Source organism: Triturus cristatus, chromosome 8, assembly GCF_964204655.1.
Source record: "Triturus cristatus chromosome 8, aTriCri1.1, whole genome shotgun sequence".
Lineage (NCBI taxonomy): Eukaryota > Metazoa > Chordata > Amphibia > Caudata > Salamandridae > Triturus > Triturus cristatus.
Window position 1 is genome coordinate 714,513,448 of NC_140591.1, and position 15,649 is coordinate 714,529,096.

The following is a 15,649-nucleotide window of genomic DNA, read 5'->3' on the forward strand; positions in this document are numbered from 1 at the left end:
TCTGTGGCAACTGAAACCCATGGTTCCAGAGGCGGTACCCAAAGGCAAGGGAAGTCTTTGCTGTCCCTGACACTTCGTGGACAGGAGACAGGCTCTATTTAAAGCCCTTGGAGATACTTGGATACAAGTGAAGAATGTTCAGTCCAGTACTTTCACTGGCCAAGGCAGAAGCAGCAACTGCAGGCCAACTCAGCAAAGCAACAACACAGCAAAGGGGCAGTTCTCCTCCTGGCAGTTCTCCCAGCTCTTCTTCTTGGCAGGTCCCTTGATCTAAGCGAGTTCTAAAGATCTGGGGTCTGGGCACCAATATTTATACTCTGTTTCTCTTTGTTCTCTTGGGCAGAGATTGTCTGTGCTCAATCCAAACCAGTTTGGTCCTCTCTGGCCCAGCTTCCTGGCAGAAGGTGGAAATAGCATTGTGCAAGGCAGACCAGGCGAATTCAGGTGCAAGGAAATCTCCTCTCACTATTCTAAATGCAGCCCAGGTCTATTCAGCTAAGCCCTGATTCATCCAGGAAAGGCAGGACACACCTCTACACCCCCAGTGGCTCTCTGAAGAGAATTAACATCCCCGCCCCTGTCACTCCAATCCAGCAGAGGCACAAAGGATGGCTAAAAAGAAAATACCTACCTTCTAAAAAGTGGCATTTTCAAACACTGAACTACAAGATGCCTTTCTACATTCTGAGTTCAAACATACTAAACACCAATCCATAATACAATTTACAATAGGAGCCCTTGCACTGTAACACTGAACAGCAGTGAGAAAGTGCGGAGAGACACTAAACCAGCAAAACAGAGTCAAAACCCTGAGGTCAGAAAGCCAAAAAGGCAGGGAAAACACTCCATAAGTTGCCGGCTCTAACACCCTTGAACGAATGGCATTCGTAAATAAATCGGAATTTGCCTAGTATCATGACGGTAAGTTCCAATTCTATTAAGGACACGGAGGCGAGGATTATGCTATCTCTCTCTTCGCCTTTATTATAGTAACAACACAGCAGCCAGAGAGACCTTACAATATGCCAACATTACAATAAAAAATGACAACTCCCCACAACCAGGGAGACGTTTAGGCAAGTAGTCCATCAACAGTTTCCATGAATTCCCATAGAAAGTCCTCAGTCGGTTTCCTCCCTTCCTCTTTCTTCACGCAAGTCACGCCAAGCAATTACTGGTCTTGTTTAGAGCCATCATTCCCTGAAAGAACCAAACGAAATCAATAATTTAGAACCGTGAAAAACGTGATACAATAACCACATAACGCAAGCATAGAAAACCAAGGGCAACCAGGTTTGAATACAACATTAGTTAGACACAAACTGATTACTTACTGCCATACGGGGGGTTCACACCAAAGTGCCCCGGGCGGGATAATCCTCGCCTCCGTGTCCTTAATAGAATTGGAACTTACCGTCATGATACTAGGCAAATTATGATTCTATGTCAGGACCGGAGGCTTCGGATTATGCTAGTTCAAAGCTTACTTACCACTAACTGCGCCACGTTTGAAACCGGTTTAAATTAAAACCTCTTAAATGTAGAATCCGACGACCAGTCCGCTGCGCGCATTATATCTTCTAGACGCGCACCCAGGGCCAAAAACTTCAGAGGCCATCGCACCTCTTGTAGAATGGGCACCAAACTGCTTTGTGTCAATACCAGCCTCTTGCATGACCCACCGTACCCACCTAGCTATGGTGGGAGAAGAGACTGCTTTGTGTGGCTTCTTGAGAGCAATCAAGAGTTGTCTCTCGCCCGGAGGGCGAAGTTCCTGCGTCAAGTCCTCATATGCCTTTAGGCATTCTACCACACACAGTTTTGGAGAATCCCGAAAAGCCGGGTACGAAATTGTTCTCGTATGAGACTTAGTTCTGCGCCCTATGGTAAAAACAACCCCATCCGGGAAAAAAGTGCATGCTGAGATATCTAGTGCTCGAACATCGGAAACTCTCCTACAGGAAACCAAACATGAGAGCATCGCAAGCTTCGAGGATAATTCCTTCAAAGATAGATACTTATTGGACTGCCAAGACAAAAGCAAGTTCAAAACCAAATTAACGTCCCAAAGGAATAGCGAGGTTCCGGGGGCAAAGACAACCTTATACCCAGAAGAAGTCTACAAACCAACGGGTGTTCACCAATTGGTGCTCCGTCCAAAGGGACATGACCAGCCAACACCGCAGATCTGATCGCGCTAATGGAGCGATACGCAAACCCTCTGATGCCAGATCGGCGAAGAAGTTTAAGAGGGGAACGACTCCTGCGACCACGGGATCCAGACTCCGTCGAAGACACCAACAGACCCATCGTGTCCACGCGGAACGGTACCGCTTCGTGGTGCTATCTGCCCAAGCCTTTGACAGGAGGGTCTCAGCCTGTTCCAAAAGTCCCGGCAACAACCATCATCGCCTGAAAGCCGCCACGCCATGAGCCGGAGCGTTCCCTGAACGACGAGATGTTGAAACTCCCTGTCCGGATTCTGAAGAAGATGAGGATACAGGGGGAGTAGGATTGGAAAATCCCAGGAAAGTTCCAGAAGAACTGGAAACCATACTTGAGACCTCCAAAGGGGAGCCACCAGGGTTACCTCCGCACACTGCCGGCGTATGTGAGCCGTCGTTCTCATTATCATTGAGAACGGGGGAAACGCATAGCCGTGTTCCGCACTACAATCCTGAAGAAAGGCGTCCGTGGCAAGAGTCATCGGATGCGGCCTCCAATTGAAAAATCTCGGAACTTGAGTATCCAGGCGGGAGGCAAAGAGGTCCGCTGAAAACGGCCCCCAAAGGCTGTTCAACCACTGGAAAATCGGGGGATCCAGCCTCCAAAGGCTGGAGTCGTAAAGGTGTCTGGAATGCCAGTCAGCAACTTGATTGTGCTGGACCGGGAGGTACTCTGCCGTTACCGAAATGTGATGATTCAGGCAGTACTCCCAAAAATCCTTCGCCAGATTGGCCAGAGCCCGAGAGCGAGGACCCCCTTACCGATTGACATATCGGACTGCGGACATATTGTCCATTTTTAAGAGGACGCAAGATTGCACTCTGTCCTTGGTCCAACAACATACCGCGAAAGAACCCGCAAGCAGTTCTAAGCAATTGATGTGAAAAACCTGCTCGTCCAACGACCAAACTCCCCCGGTGGAGAACTCCTCGCATCGAGCACCCCAACCTAATCTGCTGGCGTCTGACTCGATGACCAAATCTGGAACGGAGACGAATATCGCTCGACCGTTACATGCCTCCATATGGGTGAGCCACCATGAAATTTCATCCTTGACCTCCACTGAAAGCGGAACCACATGATCGTAAGAACGACCACTCCAGAGGTGGTACGGCTTGAGACGTTGCAGGGCCCGATAGTGTAAATGCCCCGGAAAAATTGCCTGGATCGAGGACGAGAGAAGGCCCACAATTCTGGCTAAGTGACGCAAAGAGACATTCGGTTTGGAAGCCATCCGGCGAAGCTCGTGGCGAATCTTCGCCATCTTCCGCGACGGAAGGCTCAAGGTCGCCTGAACCGAGTCAACTACGAACCCAAGAAAAATGAAGGACTGTGACGGTTGAAGAACTGACTTCGTGGAGTTGATGACAAACCCCAAATCCAGTAAAAGGGTCACTGTCTGCTGAAGTTGCAGCAACAATACTTGAGGGGATTGCACCATCAGAAGAAGGTCGTCTAAGTAGACGATCATGCGAATACCCCGTGCTCGGATAAACTCTATGGCTGGGTGAAGCACCTTGGTGACACACCACGGTGCCGAGGCAAGACGGAATGGAAGGGCGGTGAACTCGTACACCAGACCCCCCCCAACAGAACTGCAGGAATAGCCGGTGGGGTGGGTGAATGGGAAACACTAGATAGGCATCCTTTAAATCCAGACGTGCCATCCAATCGGATGGTCGCAGAAGGCCCCGCAGCAGATGGATTCCCTCCATCTTGAAATGGCGGTACACCAACCAAGCATTGAACTCCTTGAGATTGATCACAGGACGGCGCCCCCCATCGGCTTTGTCTACCAGGAATATATTGCTGAGAAACCCGTGAGGATGCAACGTTGACCGACAAATGGCTCCCTTGCGAAGCAACTCGGAGACCTCTTCATTGATCAATTGTGCGTCTAAGGGACTGAAATGCAGCGGACGAGGCCGCGACTCTTGGTGAGGACTGGCTAGAAATTCTATATGAAAGCCTTGAACGGTCTGGAGGACCCAAGCATCGGAGGTTAACGCTGCCCAAGCTTCTCGAAAACTGGCCAATCGCCCCCCTATACAAATCTGATCTGCAGGCATTACACTTACCGTTGGAATTTCCGCTGCCGGAGTTGGACTTGAAACATCCACGGCCCCAGAAACGCTGTCCTCGCGTTGAATAGAAGTTATTATAGTTCGCTGTTGAATTGTATTGTCCGTGGCCAGAGCCTTGTCCCCTGGAAGGGTTTTGCTGGGTTCCACAGCCGGACGAGCGGCCCATGCCTCGACCGGCCCCGCGGAAAACCTGCTGGGTAAAAACTCTTTTTATACTGGACTGTGCCTTATCCAGCGAGGTAAAGGTAGATACAAACTTCCCTAGTTCCTTTACAAAGGGTTCCCCAAAAAGGCCTCCTTGGGCAACAGCCCCTGCTTCCGAAGAAGCCAAATCCCCGAGCTTAGGGTCTAACTTAATCAACAACGAGCGACGACGCTCGGTTGAAAGAGCGCAGTTCGCGTTCCCCATAAAAATAATCGCGCGCTGAGCCCAATTGGAAAGGACCGCCGGTGAGATTGTGGAGCCAGTCACTTTAGCCTCCTCCGCCATATCCAAGATTTTGGCTAACGGACCGATGGCGTCGAGTAACTTGTCTTGATATGAACGCCAAGACCTATCTATATCCTTCCGAGGGTCCTTCACATACTTCACTAAGAAGGTGGCCATTTTCGAATCCGACTCCGGGGTAAATGCGATCTTGTCCGGCAAGATGGGACGTGGACACTCTGCTCTGAGACAACTTTGCGCCTCCTTCGCAAGGGGTTTACGGAGACGGCTGGCCAGGAAACGAACCACCTTATCTCCTGGGGCCCAAGCCGATGAGCGGGGATGCGTAATTTCATCAGCGTTGGACATGTCGGCATCCTCTTCTGGCACCGCCGAAGCGGCAGGTTGAGTCGGGTGCCACGGGCGAGAGGACCCCGCTTCGTCGTCCATATCCCCCTGAGTGTCATTATCCGTGGCCGGAGACAGGGGGCAGGGACGTCACCCTTAGAAGAAGGGAGAGGAACGGACGTCGCTGCTTTCTCTAAAAAAGCCGACTTAAGGCGCGCAAAAGCGTCCACGTCCACCCCGTCCGAGCGCTGCTTCTTAGCAGGGGGAAGAATGCCTTCCTGACCATCACTGGGGACCGGCGTGGTTTTCTGACGTGCCACCGCCAACCTGCTACACTCCTGGACTATCCTGTCCGAGAAGCGCTGTTCCATAGGCCCTACCACCTCATTAACTACTCTGTAGATAGACGCATTCACAGCTTCAAAAAAGTCATCATCACAAGGTAGGTATCATGAACCTCCTCTTCATAGTAATCGCCGTGATCAGCCATAGCGGCCAGGTAAGTACAACAGGGAAATACCGGGGATCTGAAAGCCCACTGTAACCACTCTTAACACGCAGGACAATATTAATATAGGTGCAGGCCGGAGGCTGCAGGCTTAGGGTAGCCCCAAGGACCACAAATAGGGCCGCACCAGAACCCACCACGCGCTAAAAACCCTCCGAAAACTCTGACTAGGTGTCTGCCCCCCCCCAGTGCGTGTATAAAGCAGTGAAAAATAATGCCCCAAGCGGTATTCCGCCCGCGAAATGCGTGGGAAATGACAGGTGCATACAGCGCTAATAAGCGCGTTCAACGCAGGAAGAATCCCGCAATACAGACACCTGCTGGGGCGTAATCGAAGTTAGCAGGCAATACGATCCGCTTCTCTGCGTAAGTAAAAGGTGAGGCAGACGATGGGGACAAGGCTCCAGAGCTCGTTACTCTCGTGCCGCGCTCCGCAACTGAAGAGCCGCGATGCGAGAGCAACGAGATGGACGAGTCCCCCTAGCGGCCACAAGCGATGCCGCACCCACAAGGGAGCCGGCCGCGTTAGGAGCGACAAGCGTTCCCGCGGCCGGTAGGGATCTGCAAAAGAAAGCAGGCAATTACCATAACATGCGAGACCAATACACTCGCTACCAAAAAGAATAACCCAGAAATAGACATCAACACATTGGCTTTAAGAAAAAATAATAAGAGGGTACTTAACTAGTTGCGCAGCAGCGAAGAAAGAGGAAGGGAGGAAACCGACAGAGGACTTTCTATGGGAATTCATGGAAACTGTGGATGGACTACTTGCCTAAACGTCTCCCTGGTTGTAGGGAGTTGTAGTTTTTTATTGTAATGTTGGCATATTGTAAGGTGTCTCTGGCTGCTGTGTTGTTACTATAATAAAAGCGAAGAGAGAGATAGCAGAATCCGAAGCCTCCGGTCCTGACATAGAATTGTCTTTCACTAGCCAGGTTAAGTGACTTTAGAGGAATAGCAGTTTAGATTTCATCGAGAGATGTGTGCACTTGGACAGCCCCCATAATTTGTTCTGATGGGATTATTGGGGGAAGGGTTATCAGATTTTTGGGCGACCATCAAATAAAGAAAGTGAGTCATATTTGTTGTTTGCTAATCCTGGTTGAAAAGTAATTACGAAATCAAACTGTGAGTAGAATAATGCTCATCTCATCTGTATAAGAGCTGGGACTTGTAAATTAAGGATGGTTGTTTAAGAACTGAGCACCTAACAAATAATGCCTCCATTTTATTAAAGTTAATCAAATCGATAAGTGCCCTTTCTCGGCAATCTGATAGTCTTGTTCTGCTGGGAGTCATTTTTTGGATAGGTTGGCTACTGGTTGCAGCTGGCCTGTCTCTTGATTTATTTGAGATGATATCACCCTCATTGCCGGGTTAGAAGTGTCAATATTGACAATGAACAGGCAATTGTTATCAGGATGGGGCACAACTGAAGCCATTGTGAACAAACCCTTTTTAACACTGTAAAAGTCTGTTTTGTCTCTAGTGACTATTCCAGTTTCATTTTTCTAAAGACGTTTGGTGACTGGGGCTCTTGTGCATGGAAAATGATCAATAAATAAAAGAGTGTGAACCCGTAAAACTACTGAATGGTCTTTATGTTTTGAGGTTTTGGCCAATCTAATATGGCTTGGATTGTCATAGTATGAAACCAAGAAACTCGACATTTGTGGTGAGGAACTCGCATTTAGATAGTTTACACAAAATTTCATGTTGCCAAAGATTTGACAGTACAGTTTTTACATGTATGACATGATCTTCGTATGACTTGGAATAGATTATAATATTGTAATTATATTGAATGGCATATCTGTCAAGATATTCACTTAAAACATCATTAACAAAAATCTTGGAAAGCTGCAGGGGCATTTTATATGCCAAATGGCATCACACAGTACTCAAACAAGCCATACCTGGTGCTAAAAGCCATAGTCCACTCATCCCCTCGAATACTTACCAAATGATAAGCACCTTGCAGGTCCAACTTTGCATACATAGATGCTTTTTTAATCGGATCGAGCAGGGCTGGTATGAGTGGAAGCAGGCAGCTGTCCTTAGCTATGATGTTGTTTAGGGTGCTGTAATTCATGCACGTTCCAATTCTTTGTTGGCTTCTACGACACAAATAAAGTGGAGATGCTGCTAGAGATTTTGAAGATAAAATAAATCCATTTTAGAATTATTTATCAAGATGTTTTCAGAGATGTTTATTTTCACCTTCCATCAAAACATATATCCTGTTGCACGGGATTTTAGCTCCTGGCATTACATCTGTCTGTCACTCGTAACAGCAATGAGGTTGGAAGGTTTCTGCATCAGTTACACAGAAAGCATCTTCAAACATATGATATTCATCAGGTAGTATTTTACTTGTTCGGAAACTGTAGTAACAAAGTATTGGATGCTTTCTTTCTGATGATGTACATTATATGTGGAAAGAAAAAAATCTTTGCACTATTCGGGAAACATAGCTTATGGTATGAACAGACAGATCAGTCAGTGATAGGATTATGAACTGTAAGCCGTGGCACTCCCAAAGCGATTTGGAATTGAGGAGCATTAATCAAATCAAAATGTATATAGTCCCTGTGTTAATGTTTGTTCCATTTACAAGTGATTGATGCTCGTTTTGCCTGATGAATGATGGGGACTGGGGTCAACATTGTCCTCTCAACAGCTCTCACAGTTTCAGGTCTTTCTTTTGATTCAGTTGGTAAGCTCAAACGTCAGCAATAAGAGGCATAAATAAGATTGCCCATAGCTCCAGAATCTTTATTACTACTGAAGACGGTTAATCTTCGTTTTTGATAGTTGTATTAATGTTGAACTGTGGCATAGTACTTTGCAGAGTATTTCCTACCAGTTTTTCAGGCGATATTAATCCTAAACTCGAAGAACTCTCCTGAATTTCCTTCAAGCAATTTTCTTTCCCTCATGTTTATTTGTGGCTATTTTAGGATTCATATTCTTAGAAGGTATGGGACATTTTTCATAAAGTGTCCTTTCTTCCCACAATAAAGACATGGGCAAGTGTTATCCTTAGTTATTTCTCCTCCTTTGAAAGTAGTCCATGAACACCTCCAATGTCAATGGGTTTGAGAAATTTCAAAGCCTGAGATGTTTTTCTTTTGCTCTTGAAGATTATCTTTTGATCACACGTTTTCTTATCTCTCTTTTGATCAGAGAGTCTGTGATCAAGTCATAATGTGAGGCTGATCAAATCCGCACAAGTACTAGGTTGGGGATGTATCTGGGCCAGGATCTAATATTTGATCGTTTAATCCATGGTAATAAAATGCTGCTCTTTTCTTTTTAGACAAATGTGTTTCCAAAATTAAGTGATTTATTTGGGTTAAATAGGTACTTACATGTTATTTCCCTGTTTGAGCTCCAATAACTGTTGATCAGCCGTGGTTATTATTTCAAATTCTTTTTTTAAAAAAATAATTCCAGTTATAGGGTCATCATTGTTTACCAGTAGATCAGCCCAAATAGCTACATCTCCTCCTATGTATGAGATCAAAAAGTCCCCACTAGATTGGGAATCAGGAAAGTAATTAGCAGACTAGACTACTGCAATGCTCTATTAATTGCAGCCAAAGAAAAATCTTTAAACAAATTGCAGGTGGTCCAGAATACTGCAGCTCGCTTAGTCAACAACGCACTTCCCAGGACCCCTTCAGCCCCCTTGCTTCGTGACCTTCATTGGCTCCCCATAAAAAAGAGAGTCAGATTTAAAATCTGCTGTATGGTTTTCAAATCCCTACACAACCTGGGTCCTGGCTATCTAGCTCGGAAACTTGTAAGATATACTCCTACAAGACTGCTGAGATCCAGCCAACTTGCATACCTGCAAACCCCTCGCATTAAATTGGCGCGGATGGGAGGGAAGGCGTTCTCCCATCTGGCACCTCATTACTGGAATCTCCTCCCTCTACATCTACGTCAATGTACCAACCTAGTGGCCTTTAGGAAATTGTTGAAAACCGAACTTTTCTAATCGTACTCTCTTTATTGGTCAACCGGCAGTCCTAAGCGCAGAGATACCCCGTATGGGGTGATTCAGGCGCTATATAAAACCCATAAATAAATAAAAAAAAAAAAAAAAAATGTAGGCTTCCCCATAAAATAAAGTTGAATCTGACTGAGAAAAACATGAATCTTAGTTGGTTTCCCCAAACCTTTCATTAGATACTAAAGGAACAGTGGTGGAAGCAGTGACCAATAGAGTGGGAAGAAGAAATCACCGCTCTCCCTCCTCACCATCAAGGAACCTCCACCTGCTGCTAGTACAGGAGTTCCGAAACCTTTGGTAACATTTGGTAGGACTTGGTTCTGTAGTTTCGTTATCTGACTAGCTATTGTGGCTGTTTCCAGTCAAGGAACTGACAATTCTTTCAGCATGTTTACCATTTTTTTTACAAAGCTCATTAATTGTAGCCATACTGGCGGCACTGCACAAGAGGAATTCAAATAGTGGGCTGGTTATTCAGGAATAGTACCCTTAAAAGCTCACCTTCCAGCCGCACAGACTCTCCAGTTAGATCAGGTTTGCAGTGGGTAGATGAGGGCAGGGGTGCTAGGGAGGATACCATAGCAAGGGAGATCTGGAAAGAGATGAAACGAATCCTTAGTTCACGTGTATACACTTAAATATATCACAAAATTAGCTAATCTCTAACTGTACTTGTATGGAGAAAAATGATTGATTCTTAATTCTTTCATCAGAACTCTGATAATATTCTTAAAGTTACTTGTCATTGACCCCACTTATATTTTCTCTACGTCATGCTTCAGATGCTTACACCATACAGGGAGGGTGCTGCTGTACTCCTTCTACCTTGTGTGGAAAATTGTAGTAGCCTGTTATGTGTTGAACAATATAGCCACGCAACATGGCTTACATATAGACATGCATACCACGGCTACATCTAGGTTCCCAGAATGGTGCGCAAAAGTGAGGTCTCGGTATGCAGGTGAAGGCTCAACTAGTAGACACAGTTTTTTACTTTAGCCGCTAGTTGCAGTGCTGCATTTATGTTTTCGGCCAGTATCTAGTCAATGATAAATGGTGGACTTTTACCACTGTACATCCCTTGACATCACTGTTTCAATACAATAATACTGCTATGCTCTGTTTATCAAAACATTTACATGTGTCTTTCACACTCATTCTCTCGCTTTTACCTTTAAACTCTAAAGTAAAATAATTCACTTAGTGTGCACAGGTTTTTACACATGCAACTTAACAACTTAAATTGAATGTGCATCATGTCACAACCCACTCCCTGTAACATTTATTCTCATCTAAAATGTTTTTAGCATCCTACGCATGTGGGGTGATGACCTTCACATGTGTGTTGGAGACCTCCATTCTTGGGGTGGACATCTATACCTACTTCTACAAACATGAAATTATATACATAAACAGGAAGTCTGCCATTTTCTGGTCAGTCTGGGTCATCCTCTCACAACAAACACATCCTCCTCCATCCTGCTGTACCTTGGGCAATCTTAGCCTCAGCATTGCTGAGGGACAAAATAGAGGGCCCCTGCTTCACAAAGAAAGATATATCTATTATTTGTGTGCGGTCGTCCAAAATTACCCTTCTCTCAGTGGGAGTCCAGTGACCAATGTGTGCATTGCAGCATGGGTCCACATTTGGCCAGACATTGCCAGGCACTGCAGTGCAGTGTGGTCCACACTCAAAGAGTGAAGGACTTCCACAAGACTAGGGAGACCCTTCGGTCTGGATCAGGGCTCAGGACCTGTTTGGGCTCTCCTCCCTTCCACATTTGCAACACTCTCAGATGACATCACTGCACAAGAGTATCCTGGGAACAACTTATCCGATTTTCAGTGCTCAGCTGAACATTTTTGAGCAGCAGAAAGTGTTTGGAAAGTGTTGTCCAGCCTAATGATTTCTTGCAATACCCATCTTGTAATAGCCATATTGTTAGTATAAAGTGTAGTCTTGTTATATAACTGGATTGAATGATTGTACATTTTGGATGTGAAATTAAGTTGGCATAGTTGAAATGTATTGTTAACATCCATATAACATCATTAACCACATTGTCTAATGCTATATTTCAATTTTGCAAACATATTTGAATGAAAAGTTGACATTGTGTAACTTTAACTCACCAGCATGTAATAGTATATGATTTTAAACCTCCCATTAAACACCCATTATTTTTTAAGTCAACACATTTTTAATTTTAACATACATTCAAAGAAAAGTCAAAAGGCATTCCTATTAGCTATATCATTTCTATGACAGGCAGTGTGTTAGTCGAAATCTTGGTTTGTTTGCCATGATCCATTACCACATATCTGTCTCTGATTACAAAATGGTTTCCTATATTGAATGCCAGAGTGTGTGTGTGTGTTACCTTTCCAAAAGAAAGAAGCATTCTCAGGTTACTCATTCCTAGTTTCATATGTGAAATGAGAATCTCAACGCGTTTCAGCCTACATTGCTCTTAATCATGATAGACAAGAGCTCTCACTATAATGTGTATAAACAAAAACTGAGAAAGGACCAAAGTAACAAATAATTTTTTTCTTGAAGCAGAAACTGAGGCGCCATATTTTAATAGTTAGAATCACTATAATAGTCAATTTCAATTTCCCTGGTCATGTGTACCTGAAATAAGAAGAAAGTAAAATAAAAGAACATATGAAAACATTATTTGGTAATGGGTGCCATCTCAAAATGGTTACACTAGAAAGTTCTACCCATTGGTTACAGGAGTTACATGCTATAGGTGGCTTCCCGTATACTCACATTTTTCCATCACAATATATGTCCATATATCAGAGACACTTATAATATATTCATAATTATAGAGTCCACATGGGTAGAGACCATCTACCAATTAGGTGGAAATCATGCATTCCATCCCAAATGTTACTTGTTCATATTGTATGTTACCATATCACCCAGAGGAATCCACCAATCATTCTGTTATGTGCTAACATCTTCAAATTGTAAGGCACAAGTGGGCAATTATCCTCTATTGTTGAAATTCACAATGTTTTTATTTATATAGTATACATTCCATATATCCCAGAAGAATACTAAATTCATTCGATTTGGTATACACCTTTCCAAATCATAAAGCCCAAGTGTGCAAATACCTTCTGTTGTGTCGCATATCAGGTGAACGCAACTTAATTTTATACCCCACTTAATGTCATCCCTGTATAATAAGATATAAAGCACGTCTAAATAAAGGTTGGAATGATACTGTTTCTTATCTGATCATGCTCATTCTGGAAGTTGAGCTCCAAGGAAATGGGGGGGGGGTTGACCAACTAGCCACAACCTCTCTCACCATCATCGACAAGATCCCCCTTCCTCTTCATCCTACAAACCAAGCAAAAGAAGAGAAAGAAAGTTAAAATTGAAAGGTCCTCTCTCAACCAGTGAATTACAAACAATTCAACATCATACTGCTCAAAAAGAAAAAAGATCACTAGTCCACTGATCCCAGCCATATTAATAGTATTCCCCCAAATGAATTATCAGCTCTTCCTTTGTGTTTCAGTGAGCCTGTTGTTAACTAAGTAGTGAATAGGATATTTTGCACTTATTTTGGCCAGGAGGTCATCTACAACTCTGCCTACAGAATACTTGTAGTAAATCCGGTTATGGGTGTCTGCTTGTGATAGTCTTGTGGTGGTGTTGCTAGTGGTGGTTGAGGGGGTGATGGTTAAGGTGATTATGGATGAGGTGATAGGTTTGTGGGTGTTGCAATGGGATTTACATCAGGGATTGTGGGTGGGGTGGGCCTAATAGGTTGTGGTGACTCCATAGAATCCTGTGCATGCCTTGGCCCTGCAGATTGACATTGGCACTTCTTTGTAATTCCGTCTATCATTTTCAGGGACAAGTTATGTTGCCATGGTCTCTTTTCCCTTAATATACAAGGATATTCATGGTGGAACTTTGCAGAGTCTTTTAATGCAATTCACAGTCCTATGAAGGGTTACTACATGCAGCACAGCCGGATTCTTTTAGAAAGACTGATCCTCCCACAGGACAAGATTGCGATCCCTCCTCCCCACATGAATGGCTGTCTAACATGGCTCATAGGTTGTCCATCACAAAGAGGGTTGCCATCTGGGAAGTTGTAGGTGACAGATTAATAAAGGAGGAAGCTGTTCCTCACCAGGTGTGTCCTCTCCTCCTGTGATGCACCTGCATAGAAGGAGTGTGTAGGGGAGTCAACAGAGCCACCTCTATGTTGAGGGCTGTGTGGAGTTGAGTCTCCCACAGCCCGAACAAGCATCCGTAGCTGCTTAAGTGACCTTGGAAGAAGACTGCCGTGCAACTTTGTAGAGGTGTTGTCTGATTAGACATGAGAGCAGTAATAAACATGAAGATTGGGGCTGATCCTTGTATGTCATTATTACACATATACCATGTCAAGCCGCAGATGCTTGCTTTGTGGATGCATCCCTTGACAGCTGTTGAACAAATGTCCTTCAAGCTGGAATTGGTAAGGTATCCCCAGATCCATCAGCTGGAGGAAACATTATTCAGAAATATGAGATACACAGGTATGATTCAAAGGATAACATTGGTATTTGACTCAGCCAGCGGGTCAATACAGAGAGACATATGTGATCAACAATCCATAACAAAATAGAAACGTATCTAAAAGTGGCATTTGAAATACCATACTAAAGATACTGAGAAAAAAACAATGAGATATTGGAGTAAAGATCAGATGTTATCAAGACTTATTGATATATCGTAGATAACCTACTTGCTGCTGCCAGTATGTCCTCTGATGATATGGACTCCAGAGGCTGTTGTCTCACTGTAGCAGACAAGAGAGGCATATTGAGAGGCATAAGACACATCAAGACAATGTGATGGTGGCATGATTAAGCATTGGACTAACTAAATGACAAACATCCTCTCCTCGATATTAACACAGCGGCTAAATAAAATACTTCTGTGCTGCAAGATCCTAGTATAAAGCATCATAGCAAAGGATATCAGAGACAATAATGGACTAAAAAGAGAACATATGTGGGATGCAGGGATGTGGGACAGTAGACATACACGTATCCTTTCACGAAGAGAGAAATATGTGTGACCTAGATCTTAAAGAAAAACAGTATATGTACCAGTATCTGCCATCCGTTTTTTGTTGGTAGCCAGTCCCTGTTTTGATGCATAGTTAGGAGCAGAAGTAGAGGTCATAGCAGGTGATGGATGGGACAACCACAAATGGCTGTAAAAGTGGATTAAAATATTAGCATTATGAGCATGGTAGTGTTAAAAACATGTCAATATAAGTTATAGTTGTGTACAGTAGTTCATTAAAAAAACAATAAAACCTGTTAGAGCGCAACACAGAAAGATATACATATCCCATATAGTGTTTTAGTGACATTAGTAGCATAGTGACATACCTGTGGGTTATAGGGTTGCATTTGGGAACATGCCTTGTTTGCCCTCCCATCTTAGGCAGTACTCTTGCACGGGCTGTAGCAACCAATTTACTTGTCATAATGATGAATGTATGAGAGGAAGGAAGAATAAAATGAAATTTATATAAATAGCATCATATTTATACGGTGTGTGTTGAAGGCTGTGTTTGAGAGATATGCATTTAATGTCCGTAGTATGGTGTGTGCATAACAGTGTAGTTTGGAGGATAGATTTGCTGGAGTGGTTGTAGGGAAGCTTGCACAGCTAGAAAGGGGGATTAGCTCATACATGGCATAACATTGTCGTAGTCTGCCTCAAGCAGACCATATATCAGGTGAGGGTGCTTTGTGAAGAGTCCCTTAAGCAGCTTACAAGCCAGCGGCTTTTTCAAACTCTTGTAGAGTTTCTGGTCTGGGTAAAGTGTGGTCAGAAGATGGAAAATACCTTGTTTTTGAGTCAGAAATAGAAGCGGCACTGCAGTCAGTGTCTGGTGTAGTCGTCTCGTGTTTGTCTTGGTCTCTGCAGTCCACATGACTGCCAGAGCCAAGGTCTGACCCAGCCGTGTCCTTCACCGTTGCAGGGTATGCTGTGAAAATTT